This window comes from Crinia signifera, chromosome 5, assembly GCF_055691185.1.
Source record: "Crinia signifera chromosome 5, ASM5569118v1, whole genome shotgun sequence".
Taxonomy (NCBI): Eukaryota; Metazoa; Chordata; class Amphibia; order Anura; family Myobatrachidae; genus Crinia; species Crinia signifera.
This window is the reverse complement of record NC_139221.1, coordinates 257,884,523-257,904,932: the sequence shown is the minus strand read 5'-3', so window position 1 is coordinate 257,904,932 and position 20,410 is coordinate 257,884,523. Positions and strand designations below refer to the sequence as shown.

Below are 20,410 nucleotides of genomic sequence, written 5' to 3'. Positions count from 1 at the left end.
TAATTACAGATTTACAGTGAATCTGATAACCTCACATCCGTTGCCAGTAACTTTTCTTTATTCACAGACGATTCTGTTGTAACTTTTAGTTTAGTATTGTTATATGTGTTACAATGTACAAGTCCTACCTTATTAAGGTAGGACTTGTACATTGTTCTTTTGATGCCATGACCTGAAGAAATTGCTTATTAAAAAGCAATGAAACGTTGTCCATAAGGATGGCCTAAAAGTGTTTCTTTGCAAAGACGCCTGGAGTGCTGCATTTCCCCCCCCCCTGTCTCATATCACCCCTTTGTCAAGGTACGAGTGAAGACAAAGGGGTGATTCGATACCCCGAAACGTTGGTTCCTGACCCATGCTTTAAATACACCCTTTGAAAAACCCTTGGAGTGCCGCTGCCTGCTTCTTGTTCTTCCTACCATTCGTTTCCAGAGGGCACCCGGGTATTTATCCTCTCCAGTTGGAGTGCCAGTCCGCCTTCCACAAATATATATATATATATATATATATATATATACACACCACCCTACATAACCCCTCCCACTCTGCTTCCCCCCTCCCTACCTGAATCCTCCGCCACCCCACATCTTATGCCACGCTGCGTCTCCCCTCTGTCACCCTACATCCTACGCCACCCTGCGTCCCCCCTCCCATGCGCCTATTCTGCAGCCTGAGGGGCTGGGGACATAGCCAGCAGTTCAGAGAGCCACTAGCCATGCCCCCACAGCTGCAAAAATGAGGCGTGACCTTGTTGAAATAGGCCACACCCCCATATCAGTAGGCCACGCCCCCCAAAAAAATTGGCCGCGCCTGCAGCGCGCAACAGGTTGTCCCTCCCTGGGGCTGCTTTTAATTCTTAATTCCCAATCCGCCCCTGCATGCTGGAGAGGAGCCTGGAGGGGGGAGGGGGGGGGGGGGGAGGGGCGCCACCACAAACTTTTTGGCAGGGGGGAGCTAAATTTATAGATATGCTACTGAACATGGGGGTTATTCAAGAATTCAATTGGGTGTTAGGTTTAGCAATATAAAAACCTTATGGACCACATGGGAATGCCCATGAAACACTGGGAGCGTCTAATGGGCTGCGCGCCCACCCGCCGCTGCCAAATTGCCCCATCCCGAATGCATGGGGGACCAATTGAATTACAATAAGGTCCTATATGTAAGGAGGTAAGTGCACTATAAAGAAATAAGTAGATAAGTGTGTACTTTGGCCCCGAATCAAATCCATTTGGTCCCCCTTGCGTTCGGGGAGGGGAACAATTCAGCGGGGCTGCGCAATAGCTGCTTAGCTTACTGAGCATATCAGAATCAGGGCCTATATGTAAGTAGGTAAGTGTGCACTATATATATATAAGTAGATAATTGTGTGCACAATATGTAAGCAGGTTAGTGTGCACTATATAGAAATACATTTGTAGGTGTGCACAATATGTAATTAGGTTAGTGGGCACTACTGTATATAAAAATAAATTGGTAGGTGGGCACTATATACAAGTATGTAAGTGTGCACTATATTTAAGTACAGTAGGTGAGTGTGCAGTATTTATATGTAGGTAAGTGTGCACAATAAATCTGTAGGTATGTGTGCACCATATGTAGATTGTTATGCAAAAAAATCTTGTACCGTATGTTTACTAGATTTTGCACAGGAAAGGAGCAGAGGGTGACTATTATGTACTGTACTGAGAGAATTCTAGATCAGTTTATTCTCTCAGTCTTGTGTCTCAAAATACCAAGAGGCATCATTTAGGATTATGAGAATAATTAGGATAATACACGGAGTGGAGGAGAATTCCTGAGGTGGGGGCCCCAACAGTATGCTGCACCATGGGGCCCTCAGTATTCAACTGCCATTGATCTACTTTTACATAGAATAACTGGAATAAATCTAGGATACATGCTTTTCCTTACATGCAGGAGAAAATATACATACATTACAAAATAGCAGATAATAAAATACGATCCTGTTTATTTATTAACTCCCACAATATGTGCTTGTCTCATGCAGTGACAGCCTTACTACCTTACAGGTACTCAGTGACAGAAAACATGGTCTGTTCCAGCTGTCATTGTTATGCTTTATGAATGACGTGTTCTGCCTAACAACAAGCTACGATTGGATGAGGGAAGAGGACTTCAGGGACAGACTGTAGGAAGGGACAAGGAGATATGCAAAAGTAAGTGCAAAGCATAACATTGCTTAAATCTTTTCTTTCTTCAGCTGCTTTTCTCTACACTACCAGAATTTATAGATGTGCAGACATTTTATATATAGATATTTATTGTTTGCTGCAATTCCGTAGAAATGTTTTATTTTATATCTAACAGACTGTCTGGCTGAACTAATACCTCAGAAAGCTGCTCTACGTGAAGAGAAAATAATGCACTTGTACATATTTCTCTATTTCAGGCACATTTTTTTTTCATTATGGACTTATTTTATTGCGTCCACATATAATTAATGACATGAATATTAAACAGCACCTATTTGCATGACTGCTCCCTCTCATTTGCTTATAAAATGTATTCAAAAGCACCCCAATGCAAAAGAGGAGGGTCTGGCATGTTGCAAATAGATTGGAGGAAACATAGGGGGGGGGGGTCCCTTCCCTGCCACCCCTCTACCTGAAGCCAGAAGCAGGACTGTGCATGTCAAGGATGCTGCAGATATCTAGTGGGGAGGACGTGCAGCTGTGTCCTATTTGTTAGTGAAGAGTACAATGCATGCATTTAATGAGATAGCCTTAATCTTTAAGTTTCTACGTTTCAATTAAGATTTTATTATATTATATATATATATTTTTTTTCATTTTTATATTCTTTTTTAATATTTGACCTCTAGGACAAGGCAGTACTAACAAGCATTGTTAGTTTTCTAGTCTTGTTACAATGCCACAATTATTAATATTACAGTACATCTAGTGATGGACCCTCAGTCTTTTTGGGCATATACAAGTGCCCATTTTATAAAATATACTTTTTTTTTACAATTTATCTAATTCTGAGGCAGAATTATTAAGCTTGGTGAAGTGATAAAGTGTCTGGTTTTTATCACCGGCCAATCAGCTCCTACATGTAGGGTGACCAACTCATCCCTTTAATCCGGGACACATATTAATTACACAGGTTCTGTGGCTGGCGTTCACCTGGTTTTAAACTGCCACACCTCAAGACTCCATTTCACCTGGTTTTAAACTACCACAGAACCTGTGTAATTAATATGTGTCCCGGATTAAAGGGATGAGTTGGTCACCCTACCTACATGTCATTTTTCAAATCAAACCTGTAACTTCACAGGTAGGAGCTGATTGGCCAGTGATAAAAACCACTTTATCACTTCACCAAGCTTAATAAATCTGCCCCTAAGTGCAGTGTAATGTACTTTGCAGGCTTTCAAAAGTGACCTATCACTCACCTACTGGATGCCTGCAATAACCTTGTGATCATAAGGAGAAGTATAATTTTACACCTCAGTAAATTGCCGCCTTCTCATCCATGCCGGAGATAAGAAATTGTCCCTTATCACGGGATTTACTGTATGTATAGAAATAGTGACCAAGCAGTCATACCGTTACCATACTTTGAGGTTAAAACCAGATGCATCCCTACCGGCTTGGCTGACATGTGTCACCACTCCCCTAATGTGTTAAACTTACCCATGAAGACCCACGATCCAATTCTCCAAGTGCAAATCTGCGCTACTATGAGACCCAAAATACAGGTGTAAATTGTACACATGCATAGTGTAACTGGATAGTATGTCACATCTTTGTTGCATTTGAATAATTGTGAAACTTTACTTTCAGTGTCCTTGGTTACAACGCAGATATGCTCTCTGGTTACAAATGTGTCCATTGCAGAGAGCGCAGCAGATCTATGTCATATGCAAGGGCCACAGAAGTAAATGACTACGATTGATGATACAAGTACATGGTATAAAAGCACAGACGGAAGACAGGAAAATAATGTAATCTGTTTAGTATGTGTTGCAGAAAAACACTTACACGTCAATAAATGAATCGCTTAAAGTGGACAGCACCTTTCAGGATGAATTTATGTTTGGTGCAGGGACCTTTTTAAAAAAAAGTTTATTATATGGGGAAGGACTCAGGCACTAAGTAATAACCACACGACCCCAGTGTATGACTTTCTCTACAAATGTTCTGATGCGACAGTATCCACAGAAGACTGGATAATCTGAGATTATCCAGAGAGAGTGATTTAGGTTAAGCACACTTGTGGTGTGATAGAAAATACATTTATAAGGTGGAGACTCCAAACTTCAGTGTTTTGCACCTTTAAAACTTTCGGTCTGGCTGCAAAATCATTAAGCTGTTGATGGAACCTTATCCTTTCCTAGTTGCTTTCCAAGTGGCTGCAGTTACTAGGCATGCTCAGCAGTAGCTTCATGCAGTGCTGGATTACAATTCTGTAGCTGCTGCTGCACACCAAGTAGACGGATCTGCAAGCATGGGAGACTCACAAGGTAAGTCCTCGTCTTTCCTCACTGTCTCATAAGGCTAAAAGCAAATCATTGGCTTCATAGATGCGTTGGGGGGGAAACCATTTCATCCCCCAAACTAATTAGGAGCCTGTGAAATGAAGAACAGCAGAAGCCAGGGTAAAAAGCCAGTCAGCAGCAGCCTGTGATGAACTGAATCTAAGTTTCTCTGTGGATTTTAGGCATGTTTCCTGTATCACTGCAAGATTCCTGACATGTTTGCTAGGATATTCCCATCGCAAGCTGTGGCACCACAACCTGCCCTTCTCACTATGCACAGGGCTTGTGATTATATTCATTTCTGCGTGTACATCTGTGTCTCAGGAGATAACCTTCAGTTCAGCAGAAACAAGTCACTGTTTGGGAGATTGAGATAAATGCCTGGTAACACCGATTATGAATCGGCCAATACAAAATGAGTATTTTTCTGATCGATATTTACAGGATTTCTAGTAATATTTATAATGCTGGCTGTGCCCGGGGTACTTGTTTGCTGTATTTTGTGCAGGGGCACAGAGGTGGGGTTCCTTCTATCACAGACATAACATAGATTTCAGTGGGGAAGTACTGACCAATCAGGACAGATACAGATGTATTGCTGCTCCCTGTGTTGGCACTCCTGTGGCACAGCTGCCCTTCGTTCCCAGGTGCAGCATTATACTCTATATTGAAGATTCATCCCTTTAAATTTTGTCTCTGTCAATGTCCATCATCTTTAATACTGACCAACCATACACAGCGATGTCCCTGTTGCTGGGTGTACTGAAGTTTGCTCTTTTCTACAATAGGCTACAGTAAAGTATAAGTTCTTATGCATTAAAAGATGAACATTGAACATCCCTGTTGTTGTATTATGATTCTGTCCTGTGATCAGGTCATCCTGGGTGACTAGTGGCATCGGCCTGCATATGGTGCTTTGCATGCCTGGGTCACATGACCAATAACTATATGTACCTGGATAATGTCTTCAGATGTTTCAAAGTGTTTACTCCTCAAAGTAATCCACAGCAGGCTTATGAGGTGCGCAAAGTTCTCATCCCTGTGACGTAAACTGGGCTTATTATCATTTCTGCAAATGCAGTAGATAATGTTTCTATACATAGTGCATACCGAATTGAATTCTCACTTTCCGCTTGTAATGTTACATAGCAGCATACCTTTGGCCTATCCGTATTGAAGGGGCTGTACATATTTTGTTGGTGCTGGCCACTCTGCTACAGTCATTTCAGCATGTTTTAGTTTATAGTTATTTGGCTTTGTGCTGCTAACTGCAGACTGTCCTGCTGAGCACACTGACTGTGAGTTCCTGGTCAAGTAGTTTGAGGAATCCAAAATCTGTTACTGGGGAAACCCAAGGAGCCCTTATAGGTGCTTCTGTTCCAGCGCTTGTTGATATAATCCAGGAATTCTTTTTTTTATGTTTTTATTTGTACCCTGAAAACAGTTTCAGCTGGCTACATATATAATTATCTGGTTTTGTAAACAAATAAATGTATTTACTTTAAAGCTAGCCATACACACTGGGATCTTACGTGCTGTGCGTCCGATTTCGATCAGATGCACACGGGACTGTACATTAGATTGGAATCACATACTGTATACAGTAACTTACCACTTTTCTTTGTCCTGATCCTTCGTTGGATGAGTTGGATGAAATTGAGTGTAGGCCAGCTTTAGACTTGTTCCATAACAAAACCTGTGGTGTCCCTCATCGGGCACTTACACATAGAAAAATGGCACTGACTTACACCAAAGCAAGGTTCTGACAAGCAAGCTCCTTCCCAAACATTGACAGGATGCCGCAAGTTGTTGATACTGTAGGTGTTTGGGAATACAAAAGCACACTGAGGCCGATTCAGACCTGTTCACACAGGTCCAAATTCGGCCCAGTCCCCGATGGTTTGGGTCTGCACATGTGCATAGGTGATAATGTGTGCATGTGCAAATCCCTGCAACAAGCTCCTTTGGCGAATTTTGTGCGCTCGCTGCCTCATTGACAGTCCGGTGGTGTTTGGGGTGAGCACCTGGCATTTCATGGGCGTGCCCACAAAAACAGTGGGCACACCCATAGAAATGCTGGACAGACCCCAGCAAAAGAAGGCTCAGGGGGGGGCGAATGACGACACATGATGTCAGCGCTCAACTTCAATTCGCCCATCAGCATTCCTGGCTTACGTTTAATAGTGAACAGAGAAAATATCATTCAATGGTGAGTAACCATCGAATAATTTTTCCCTGTGCGGGCGCCGGCAAGGGGATGTGTAATACTGCTTTCACATCGCAAAAATGCAGGGTCGCACCGGGACTTTGAAATGGTTCGGTCCCGGTGTGACCCTGCATTTTACGCTGTTCAGATCGCTTCCAGGGGGGAGGGGGAGGGGCAGAGCATCATCGGGGGCGGGGGAGGAGGCAGCAGGTACAAGCACTGCTTCCGCCATAGTGTGAACGGGAAACGGGTCGCCCGACCCGTTTAACCAGGTTCACACTGCAAAGCAACACGGCAACAAACCGGTAAGAACCCTTCTTTTTTGCCGGTTCCTATTACTGTGTTGCTACCGGTTTGCTGGACCCAGTAACCCCTTTCATATCGCACCAATTACCGTGTCGAAACGGCAAGAAACCTAAGTGTACACATCCCCTTGCAGAGTAGAAAAGGGATCTGGCCCGGGGGAGGCGTGTGTTGTGGGTTCGGTGGGGCAGCGTTAACCTGCTCGATAGGCAGCGAATATCCCCAGCCTAGCCAGCAGGACTGAATCGGGCCTACTACAGTATCTGTACCAAAAACATGATCTCTGTAATTATAGCCCTGGGCTTTCAGGATATTTGGAGATGTCACATCTGACTGTTGCAGCAAATTGCATTTGTTTTATCATCTCTGAGGGTCTTCTCGCCACCTAGCTGGACCAATTTAACTTATTAAACAGTGTGTAATTGCATGTAATGTTTTCTTCCATCGCAAATGTTTTAGATGGAGATTTTTCAGTAATGTATTTTATTTTACTGTACCTGCAGGTGCTGCCAATCAAGTTAACAGGGTTTATGAGCTACAGTATTAACCTAGGAGTAGTTCAGCCGCAATTGTCAAATCTTATGATGTAGATAGAGTTGACGGGATGTGCTAACGTAAAAAAAGCAGCCAAAATACAAAAAATGCTGTTTTCAGAGTTTTGGACGCTTTCCCCATATGTACCAAGCTCAAGAATGTGATACATTCCAGAGCATGGGCCTAGTAGGCAATGCCAGCTATCAAAGGTATTGTCTAATAGAAGCCAGTGAGTTACTTCTCATGTTTAGCTTTATGTTCCCTGAAGTCATATTTCTCATTTATTATGTGGCGACCGCCGGAAAGAGGGGCAACCCTCCCACAAAACCGCCTGGCTCTCGCGACCCCCCCCCCCCCTCCGGCACCCGCGGGGGGGACCACGGGTCAAATGACGCGAATAGCGCCGTTTTAGCCCCGCCCTCTGCAGTGCAATGCCATAAAAAATGGCATTGCACGTCGGGGTGTGTGGCTAAAACGACGCTATCACTCTGGCCACGCCCCCAAAAAGTAGCCACCCGTGTGGCTCCACCCCCTCCCCACCGACAGTCCCACCGAGACTGTGGGAAATGGCCAATTTACCAAGAAAAGCTATAAGCCTATAGCATACACCGATTCTTTTTTTTAAATAGCGAGAAGGTGACCAATGGTGAAGTTGTCCAATCAGCTTTAAGGAAGCAGTTAGCTTTAAACGGAGAGAATATATTTTGGAGTGCATCCTTTGCTTTATGGTAGTCATTGTGCGGTTAAAATGAACCCTTTGAGTACCAACATCTCTGTGAAAGATGTTCAAGATATCTGCTAAAATATTTGTTATATAAATTCAAATTAAAAATGTGTAAAAAAAGATTATATTTCTTATGTAAGGTAAACATTACGGGTCACTATGATGAATATAAATGTTTGCTTGCCATTTTTCACACCTATTTTGCCAAAATCACTTGGCACTCAAAGGGTTAACATGTAATTGGTAATTCTATTACTTACAATAGAGTTGCAGCTGTATGCCGCACTTATGATATCCACAGGGCTCCATTCAAAAATGTGCGAGTCCAACACCAACGGGGTCACCAGGGGGAAGAATTCATCTTTACATTGTAGGTTTATGTAACATTACACTGTGCAGATACAGACATCATTCTCCCTTCTTAAAAACTAAGCTAGGGATGTCACTCCCGGGATTGAGATCAGTGGGATCCTGCGATTCACACCATTTTTTTGCTGGAATTTGATTCCCGGAACTGGAGCCTCCAGTCCCAGGATTTCAGAATTACAGTGCACATGTACATTTGATCCTTTTCTGCCAGACAGCTTTGAACACGAGCATCGCTTGGTTTAGGTGCTGCCTGGAAACCAAGATGTGCGTCTGCACAACGTGCAGGGGCAAACGCAGGATTTTCAGAAGGGGGTTTCCAGATGGGCGGAGAAAAGCACGGAGATGGACACTTAGGTGACCCAGTATATGCCGTGTCAGTTAAAGTATTATAGATAGACCAAATGTATATTAATAATAATAATAATAAAAATATATATATACATACATATATATATACATACAGGGGCGTCAACAGCAGTGTAGACCCCTGGGCATAGCAATGTATTGGGGCCCCTACCGATCCTCCAGCGGTAGGGGTGGGGAAAGCTTTGATGTCCCACGGGTGGTAGGGGGTATTATATCAACCGCTCAGCATATAGGGCCTGGATCAGTAATTTCCAATATTTACCCCTTTACTGCACAGATGGTGGGAGATGCAGTGGGAGAAGGGGGCATTGGGCTGAATGAAGGGGCCATGATACATAACTTCCTGGGTGGTAGAGGAAGTTTAATACGCAGAGGAGGGGTGTATAGTGGAGTGGGCTTATTATTCATCATTTTCTGGTGGGAGGACAGCTTGCTTGACTGCAGATATCTCCAGTTCCCAGAAATAGATTTCTTAGATTTTACTGGAATTAATTAAAAAATAGAGAATCCCACCTACGAAATGGTACTGTGGACTAGGATCAGAGTTCAGGAGGCAGAGCAATCTGCCAATGAGTATATAAAACTACATACCAGGTGTGTGGAGCTGGAGCAGTAACCAGCTGCTGGAAGGCTGATATCTCTGGTTCTGGGAACAGTAGAGACAAGCTACTAGTGTTCATCAAAGGGGGAGAGTCCCAGCTTTTGGAATATACCCTCAGAAAAACTCTAAGTCAGAAATAACCTGAAGTATCTGACTGGGAAGAGCAATTAACAGGCTTGGATGGGGACCACTGCTTTGAAGTCAGATATCTCCGGTTCCCAAGGGTCGATTTTTTAAATTATTGTACCTATGGAAAGAGGGGACCCTCAGCTTTCAGCCTAGGGCCCTTAGACTCCTGGGGGGTTTCTGGGTACTCAGAAACCCCCCCTGCGTGCGCTACTGATGTGATGTTACTAAACACACTGTGCAGCAATGCACATCATGACAACCATTCCCAGCGCAGTGTCCAAAGGCGTATTCCGCGATCCTGGGAATCCTGGGATTGAATGCTTTTCATTCCCAAATCCTGGGGTTTAAAAAATGTCCTGAGATTGGCCTCACTACTCCCGAGTTAGTGTCCAGGCAGCAGTGAACAGGAGTATAATGCATCGTAGGTGACCATGGCTCCACTTAATAGAAACAAAAAAACATTTGCATAATAAAATTGTTGGCATTAGGGGGAAATTCCATTCTGAGCGTGCAGGCAGCCAGCAGCTGGCGCCCAACAGTGCTATTCAATTGTTGATTTGTTCAGCGCCATTTCAGCTTGCACCAGGGCGATGAGCTAAAATGTGCAAAAAGCTACCAATTTGAGTTAGTTTAGTCTGGTTTAGCTTAACACAGCTAAACCCGCCACTTATTAAAGTGATCAGCGCAATAAAAAAATCAATTGAATATCACCCCACGATTTCCTATAACTTTAGATATAACAATTACATTTTCTTCATTGGGTGGATTTATTATCCATAAAACACACATACAATAAACTACATTATTAATCAATGGTGCATTATTATTCTCATTAAGGGGGAGATTTACCATGCCAAGTAAGTTGAAAAATGGAGGTGTTTCTCATAGCTACCAATCATAATGCAGGCATTATATATCTAGTACAGTGGTTCCCAACCTGGGCTACTAGTACCCCTGGGGGTACTCTGCATACCAGTTGGGGGTACTTGAAAATAATATTGGTAATGGCGGAAGATGAAAAAAAAGTATTTTGATGGCAGAAGAAGACCCATTGCCGTGGAGAAGAACCATGTTTTGTCACGGTTCTGTCTTTAGCGTCATCCGCATCATCAGTATTTCCTTGTGCTTTTGCCTGACAGGGAGCTTCCCATGCTGCCCTCAGACATCAGCAATCTACCCTGCGCTGACACAGGTGGAGGAAGCAGCGGCATTAATCCTACAGGTGTGAGTGGGAACCCTGGAGACATTACACAACCAGTGGCCAGACACGGAAGGGCACGATTCCTGTCCGTTACTCCTTAATATAAGGATAGGCATAACGCTCACTTCCTCTCCACTTGTTAGTACTGTCTATATTTCAAATTGAGAGGAGGGGGCACTCTTCAATCAAAAGCCTAATCAAGGGGTACGGGAGAGAAAAAATGTTGGGAACCACTGATCTAGTACATTATGTAAATTAATTTATCTGGGCACCTCTACTTGTCTTCTTTAGAGGGCTTTCTAAATCTCCCCTTTATTAAAGTGTAAAGTACAGTACATTTATACTCTTGTTTGTCAGTCTGCTAAAGAAAAGCTGAAGATTGCAGTTTGCCATTACAAACAAAGGATAAGAAGGGGAAACTTGGCACATCAGTACTGTCCCATTTTGATTTCAAGTTGTGTCATAATTTGCTGGTGGTGAATCTTTGCTGATTCCATTTCATCCTGCAACTCCATGATTGGATTGAGACCTGGTGATCGGAGAGGTCACTGCATAAAACTAAATTAGGTCTTAATTCCCTGGAGTAATTCCAATTCTTTCCCTTGGGACCTGAAGCATTATCTTTTGCTAAATCCCATCAGCGGTAATGATTAGACAAGTTGTGGTCAGCAAGGGGGCAGATTCAGTTAGTTGCAGGGCTTTCCAACTAGCGAATGGGACCTACACATGGGCATATTTTACTAGATCGCTCAGCAAGATCGCTCAACACACAGCGCTGCACAGCCATGTGCATGCTGAGAGATCTGTCAGGGCCAGTGTCCCTGCCCAGCGATCTAACTAGATTTATCCAGCATGCTTTGTCGTGCCGTGCATCGCTATTGCCCCTACACATGGAGCGATGTAGGGGCATGTTCGAAGTGAGATCCCACTAGTGTCCTCATTAGGATCCAGGTTTAATGGGAGCTTTTCAATTATTAGACAGTTTTCCATCACAGTAAGCCCAGGGTTAGCATATGTTAACTCATCTGGGTTAAATGGACAGAATCTAGATGGTTTTCCTGTGCGCTAAGCCACAGACGGTGCATTTAACGTGGATTTTTCTTCAAAAAGGGGTATCAGAATTAATTGAATAACTTCAGACAGAGCTTTAGCAGCCCTTTGGCTAATTTAATCTGCCCCAAATGAAGCAGCTACTTAGGCTGCCTGTGCAGGGGTTGGGGGCAGGGCCGGATTTGTGACTAGGCCCGTGAGGCACCGGCCTCAGGGCGGCACCATTTAAGGGCGGCAAGCAGGCTGACATTCTGTTAAATAGCAGCATGGCACAGCGAGTGGGCAGCGGCGAGTGACGAGCGCCGCCGCCGCAGACATGAATTATCATATGTTGTCACCCACCCACTCTGCCATGCACATTACATCACCGCTTAGTGGCTGGGTCCGACTGGCCCCCTGTGTATCCGGAAATGGCTCAGGCTCACTGCTGCCGGAGCCCACCCATTGGCTACTCTACACACACAGTCTATTGGCTGCGTATCCAGCAGCTGAGCGGCGCGCAGATCCTCCCTGCACTCAGTCAGTCACAGTGTGAGAGAGACTGATGGAGACCAGCGGCGTAACTATAGCACCGCAGCAGCTGCCACCGCGGGGGGGGCGCTGTGCATGTGGGGGCGACGGGGGCTGCGGTGCGATATTTACACCCCCCCAATCCCCCGCAGACTGCTGAGGACCACCACAAAATGGGCGCCCCCATATAGCACACTGTTCTCTGAAACTGTCTGCTGTATGGGGGCGCCCATTTTGTGGTGGTCCTCAGCAGAAGAATAGAGCCGCCGGGACCAGCGCGATAGGTAAGGTTGCGGGGGACTGGGGGGGTTTGCATGGGCGGGGGGGGCGCAAAAATGTTGTGCCAATGGGTGGCCTGACCCCTAAATTCGCCCCTGGTTGGGGGGAGAGATCACACTGATCACTCGCCCACTCCACCCTGAATTTGCCCCTGAGGGGCTCATAGCACCCAATATACAGCGGGTAAAGCGGCACTGAAAATACTAATATATAGCAACAAAGATGGCATTAGCCAACAGGGGCAACCTTGGTAAATAGGTTCAGACTACAGTCTAATTTGATAATAGTGAGGATGTTTGCTGCTTTACTTAGCTTGATTCAAGAAATACCCTCACATATTCTTTGGTAGAGTCCCATTTGAAAACTAATATCTCCTGCTGGATTTCTGGGCAAAGACAGTGTTTTGATGCAGTCACTAGCATGACCTTCCCAGTCTCGTCAGCCTCTGAGTAGAGTATCCTGTGATGTGTGTCTTCTTATATCAGCATCTGCCGCTGCTAGTGCGTGTGAGCTGTGGAATATTTTATTAGTAATCTTTAGTTAAACACACAAACTAATTTTTTAGGGGCACCATGGTATATTGCTAATAATTAATTCTTCACCAAGTGGCAAGTGGTGTGTGTGTTTGTATGTGTGTGTGCATGGTATCTGGACATTGGGTCACCAGCTAGTAGGTCGACAACCATTAGGTCGACACCATTAGGCTGACATGCATTTAGGTCAACATGCATTAATGTCGACATGCAGGAAGGTAGACATGGGTTAGGTTGACAGGGTCATTAGGTCGACACAAGCATTAGGTCAACATTGGGAACGTCAACAGTCAAAAGCTCAACATGGGGTTTTTCCCTTTTTTTGTAGCCGACATGTGCCGACAGGTGGTATTTCATGCCCTACCATCCACTAGGACATGGTGGGAGAATAAAATATTGTGCCGAGCATAACGGGGCATTGTGTCCGAAGCATGGTTAGTGTAGCGAGCCATGCGAGCACAGCACTTTATTCTTTTGAGATATTGCACGCCCTGATGAAAAGACTTTGGTCTTGAGACGTTGGCAATCAGAGCAATAAAATAAACAGCTAAACTTTTTTCACCAAATACCGTTGGAGTGCCGCCTGCCTTATTTGCACGTGGTTCCAGGGACATACGGCTTCCAGTGATTATTAATCCAAGGGACATCAAGAGTATCAGCAGGAGTGCCGAACTACCCCCGGTATATATATCTATAGATATATCTATAGATATATCTATAGATATATATATATATCTATAGATATATCTATAGATATATATAGATATATCTATAGATATATCTATATATATCTATAGATATATATCTATAGATATATATCTAGAAATGTTCTCCCAGTTGGGAATGTGCACTCGCCAATATCACAAAGACTTGCTCGGGTAAAATTCACAAATTGGTCTTTATTTTCATAATGAGATATCCATATCTTTTGCCACAATATAGCCCCGACGTTTCGGTCCTACATCTGGACCTTTATCAAGGAGCCTGAAATATCATAACATAGTGTATCACTGGTATGTAAATATAACAAAAATGTTCTAACACTAGAACATAAGAATAATCAAAAACAAAAACAAAAACAAAAAGTAAACGCTATGTACTTACATAGGCAGAAGTATTTAGAAAGCATACAGGGGTGTCATAGACGCAGATCAGCATGGTTCAGGAACACCAACCATGTCTGAAGACTGCCCAGGCCCGGACTTATATACCAGAAAACAGGAAGTCACATGTGCATAGATTTCCCGCCAAATCGCGGCTATTTTGCCGCGAAACCGGAAGTGCGGCTGTTTTGCCGCGAAACCGGAAGTGCGTCAGCGGAAGTGCGTCACCGGATATCCGGTGTATGGAACGCAAGCTTCTGCATACTAGCTGAATAACTGAGCTTATGCAAGGGGCTGGAACGCATTGCTATGCGTATCAAATAACCGGAAGTCCGGTCTAGCTGTCGATGAAGTGATTGATATAGCAGCGCATGCGCTGGGACTTAGAAAAAATATATAAAAAAATTTTTTTTGAGTTAAAGTGACTTTATCATTTCTGGTAACGCCGGGGACCTGCTGTGAATCACCTCAGAATAATCGATGTCAGGGTATATCATAATCATTAGGAATATAAAGTCAACGCAATCAATGTCTAGTGCATAAATACAGCATATATCGATAATTTGTCTCTGAGGAAATTTTTGCAGGACAATTTTTGTGGAACAAGTGATAATACATGAATACAAAAATACAAAAATACAAAAATACAAAAATACATGAAAATACAAAAAAAGAGGGGAGAATAGCACACATTGACCTGCGTGCCGAGAAGCATAAAAAATAAAAAATAAAAATTGAACAAAATCCACAACGCAGTATAATCATATAAATCTTATCACTCAAGTTAGATGAAAATAAGCTATTTATAGCTGTGAGTGGGCTGGAGTAAAAAATGGCCGACAAGCCTATATCATCTAGGAGATCACAAGGAGATCTGGCTTTGGGATTCATTATTAGCATAAGAATATATGGAAGGATGTGGAACAATGAATGGTCATATCTCAACGCAAGAAGATGTTCAACGGGTTGTTCTCGTTCAAGCCCTTTGGGGCTAGTGTGCCCAATCGGTGGATCCATTTGCTCTCTTTTTTTCTGAGTTGGAGAGCTCTGTCACCTCCCCTTTGTGGAGGGGGGACCCAGTCTATAAGGCGACATCTAAGACTAGCAATTTGGTGTCCAGCCGCAAGAAAATGCCTGGGGATAGGCAACTCAGATTTGTTGGTTTCAATGGCACTTCTGATAGAGTTGCGATGATTCGCCATTCGTTCACGAAACTTTCTGGTTGTCATCCCTGTGTAGGCTAGGCCACATGGGCAGGTCAACAAATAAATGACATGGTCCATGAGGCAGTGCAAACGGTACATGATTTTAATCTGCTTTCCAGACTGAGGATGGGGGAAAGTGGGGCCTGACAACATGCTGTTGCATGTGGTACACCCTGCACAGCGGAAGCAACCAGGTTTTTTTGTGTACAGCCATGTGTGGGAAGTTTGAGGACTCGGGCTCATTGTTGGTCTCATCAAGATTTGTTTGAGGTTAGGGCCTCTCCTGTACGCCATCATTGGGGGACCATGATGTTGTAGTTTCAGGTTCTTATCAGATGATACAAGGGGCCAATGCTTGGTGAGACTTTTCTGTATATTAACTGATGCATGATTGTATGTGTTAACATATAACATGCGCGGAGCTTTCTTTTCAGGAGGTCCCAAACCCTGTTCACGACTTCTTACATTGTGTCTGGCCTTCTTTAGGCATCTCTTTAGGTTACTGGGTTGATATCCTCTTTCCAAAAATCGACAGGTCATCTCCTCAATTTGAATCTCCATAAGTTCAGGTTGGGTGTTGTTACGGATCACCCGCATGTACTGGGAGACCGGTAAGTGCTCTTTAAGGGCTGGTGGATGCTGACTCGTGGTAGACAAGAGCATGTTTCTGTCGGTATCCTTTCTGAACAAGCAGGTATCTATCCTCTCAGCTGAAAGTATGACTTTAATGTCGAGAAAATGGATGGACTCTGATTGAATATCGTGTGTAAAACGGATTGGGCTATTCAATGCATTGAGATGTGACATCATTGCTTCCAAATTATCGGACGTGTCAGTCCAAAGGACAAACACATCGTCAATGTATCGTTTATATAATTTCATTTTCTTCCCAAAGCGTGGCAAGATATGTAGGTTTTCATAATCGTGCATGTACAAACATGCGTAGGCTGGGGCTAGATTGGAGCCCATGGCAGTGCCTGCTAATTGGATGTAATATTTATTACTGTATAAAAAATGATTACAGGTTAACACTAGAGTTGCTAGGTCCAGTAGGAAGTCTGTAGGAGGTTCCAAAGATTCTCTCTGTTCAAGAGCATTGCGTAATACTCTTAGTCCGTCCAGGTGCGGTATAACCGTATATAAAGAACTCACGTCCATAGTTACTAGGTAACATATGTCGGAAGTGTCAATAGCTTTTAATTTGCTAATGAAATCATTTGTGTCCTGGATGTAGCTGTTGCCAGATGTAACCAGGGGTTGAAGGTGGTAGTCAATAAATATGGCTAAAGGTTGAAGGAGTGAGGAGCGGGCAGAAATAATAGGCCTACCGGGTGGGTTAACTAGGGATTTATGAATTTTGGGTAGGGTATACAAAATGGGACAAATTGGAAAAGGTACAGTGAGGAAGTCAAAATTTGCTTTTGTGATCCATTTGTTGGCCAGACCTTGAGAGTCCTTTTGCAAGTAGTGAAATCATGGGCTTGGTTAGTGAAACAAGATACCAACATTGTTATTCGGCAAGCAGACAAGGGCGGAGCTGTGGTAATTCAAGACTGGGTCCAATATAACGATGAAATCCTACGACAGTTATCGGACAGTAACACCTACGAGCAAATGCCACAAAATCCGATTCCGGAGTTTAAAAGAAGGGTGGACTCTGTTCTCTCCAAAGGTCTGGCCAACAAATGGATCACAAAAGCAAATTTTGACTTCCTCACTGTACCTTTTCCAATTTGTCCCATTTTGTATACCCTACCCAAAATTCATAAATCCCTAGTTAACCCACCCGGTAGGCCTATTATTTCTGCCCGCTCCTCACTCCTTCAACCTTTAGCCATATTTATTGACTACCACCTTCAACCCCTGGTTACATCTGGCAACAGCTACATCCAGGACACAAATGATTTCATTAGCAAATTAAAAGCTATTGACACTTCCGACATATGTTACCTAGTAACTATGGACGTGAGTTCTTTATATACGGTTATACCGCACCTGGACGGACTAAGAGTATTACGCAATGCTCTTGAACAGAGAGAATCTTTGGAACCTCCTACAGACTTCCTACTGGACCTAGCAACTCTAGTGTTAACCTGTAATCATTTTTTATACAGTAATAAATATTACATCCAATTAGCAGGCACTGCCATGGGCTCCAATCTAGCCCCAGCCTACGCATGTTTGTACATGCACGATTATGAAAACCTACATATCTTGCCACGCTTTGGGAAGAAAATGAAATTATATAAACGATACATTGACGATGTGTTTGTCCTTTGGACTGACACGTCCGATAATTTGGAAGCAATGATGTCACATCTCAATGCATTGAATAGCCCAATCCGTTTTACACACGATATTCAATCAGAGTCCATCCATTTTCTCGACATTAAAGTCATACTTTCAGCTGAGAGGATAGATACCTGCTTGTTCAGAAAGGATACCGACAGAAACATGCTCTTGTCTACCACGAGTCAGCATCCACCAGCCCTTAAAGAGCACTTACCGGTCTCCCAGTACATGCGGGTGATCCGTAACAACACCCAACCTGAACTTATGGAGATTCAAATTGAGGAGATGACCTGTCGATTTTTGGAAAGAGGATATCAACCCAGTAACCTAAAGAGATGCCTAAAGAAGGCCAGACACAATGTAAGAAGTCGTGAACAGGGTTTGGGACCTCCTGAAAAGAAAGCTCCGCGCATGTTATATGTTAACACATACAATCATGCATCAGTTAATATACAGAAAAGTCTCACCAAGCATTGGCCCCTTGTATCATCTGATAAGAACCTGAAACTACAACATCATGGTCCCCCAATGATGGCGTACAGGAGAGGCCCTAACCTCAAACAAATCTTGATGAGACCAACAATGAGCCCGAGTCCTCAAACTTCCCACACATGGCTGTACACAAAAAAACCTGGTTGCTTCCGCTGTGCAGGGTGTACCACATGCAACAGCATGTTGTCAGGCCCCACTTTCCCCCATCCTCAGTCTGGAAAGCAGATTAAAATCATGTACCGTTTGCACTGCCTCATGGACCATGTCATTTATTTGTTGACCTGCCCATGTGGCCTAGCCTACACAGGGATGACAACCAGAAAGTTTCGTGAACGAATGGCGAATCATCGCAACTCTATCAGAAGTGCCATTGAAACCAACAAATCTGAGTTGCCTATCCCCAGGCATTTTCTTGCGGCTGGACACCAAATTGCTAGTCTTAGATGTCGCCTTATAGACTGGGTCCCCCCTCCACAAAGGGGAGGTGACAGAGCTCTCCAACTCAGAAAAAAAGAGAGCAAATGGATCCACCGATTGGGCACACTAGCCCCAAAGGGCTTGAACGAGAACAACCCGTTGAACATCTTCTTGCGTTGAGATATGACCATTCATTGTTCCACATCCTTCCATATATTCTTATGCTAATAATGAATCCCAAAGCCAGATCTCCTTGTGATCTCCTAGATGATATAGGCTTGTCGGCCATTTTTTACTCCAGCCCACTCACAGCTATAAATAGCTTATTTTCATCTAACTTGAGTGATAAGATTTATATGATTATACTGCGTTGTGGATTTTGTTCAATTTTTATTTTTTATTTTTTATGCTTCTCGGCACGCAGGTCAATGTGTGCTATTCTCCCCTCTTTTTTTGTATTTTCATGTATTTTTGTATTTTTGTATTTTTGTATTTTTGTATTCATGTATTATCACTTGTTCCACAAAAATTGTCCTGCAAAAATTTCCTCAGAGACAAATTATCGATATATGCTGTATTTATGCACTAGACATTGATTGCGTTGACTTTATATTCCTAATGATTATGATATACCCTGACATCGATTATTCTGAGGTGATTCACAGCAGGTCCCCGGCGTTACCAGAAATGATAAAGTCACTTTAACTCAAAAAAAATTTTTTTATATATTTTTTCTAAGTCCCAGCGCATGCGCTGCTATATCAATCACTTCATCGACAGCTAGACCGGACTTCCGGTTATTTGATACGCATAGCAATGCGTTCCAGCCCCTTGCATAAGCTCAGTTATTCAGCTAGTATGCAGAAGCTTGCGTTCCATACACCGGATATCCGGTGACGCACTTCCGCTGACGCACTTCCGGTTTCGCGGCAAAACAGCCGCACTTCCGGTTTCGCGGCAAAATAGCCGCGATTTGGCGGGAAATCTATGCACATGTGACTTCCTGTTTTCTGGTATATAAGTCCGGGCCTGGGCAGTCTTCAGACATGGTTGGTGTTCCTGAACCATGCTGATCTGCGTCTATGACACCCCTGTATGCTTTCTAAATACTTCTGCCTATGTAAGTACATAGCGTTTACTTTTTGTTTTTGTTTTTGTTTTTGATTATTCTTATGTTCTAGTGTTAGAACATTTTTGTTATATTTACATACCAGTGATACACTATGTTATGATATTTCAGGCTCCTTGATAAAGGTCCAGATGTAGGACCGAAACGTCGGGGCTATATTGTGGCAAAAGATATGGATATCTCATTATGAAAATAAAGACCAATTTGTGAATTTTACCCGAGCAAGTCTTTGTGATATTGGCGAGTGCACATTCCCAACTGGGAGAACATTTCTATATTTAAGGGCACGGACTTCGTTTGTACCTTTTATGCGCACCCCTGTGATACTCAAATTACCTGAGTGAGAGTGCGGTCATTCCTTCGAACTAGATATATATCTATATATATATAGAGAGAGAGAGACATAATGGGCGGTGCCACTTGTATGTCATTTAGTAGGTATCTAAATTAACAATATTCCCTT

General features: G+C 43.4%; 1 protein-coding gene across 2 annotated transcripts in view; it reads left to right on the top strand.

Moving 5' to 3' along the window:
- The first annotated feature begins 2,012 nt into the window (after positions 1–2,012).
- Positions 2,013–20,410, top strand: part of JCAD (junctional cadherin 5 associated) — a 111,593-nt gene continuing 93,195 nt past the window's right edge. For both annotated transcript variants that reach the window (XM_083188899.1, XM_083188898.1), the window contains exons 1-2: positions 2,013–2,180; positions 3,810–4,489. The gene's annotated coding sequence lies outside the window, so the exon portion shown is untranslated. The remainder of the gene's footprint in view (positions 2,181–3,809; positions 4,490–20,410) is intronic.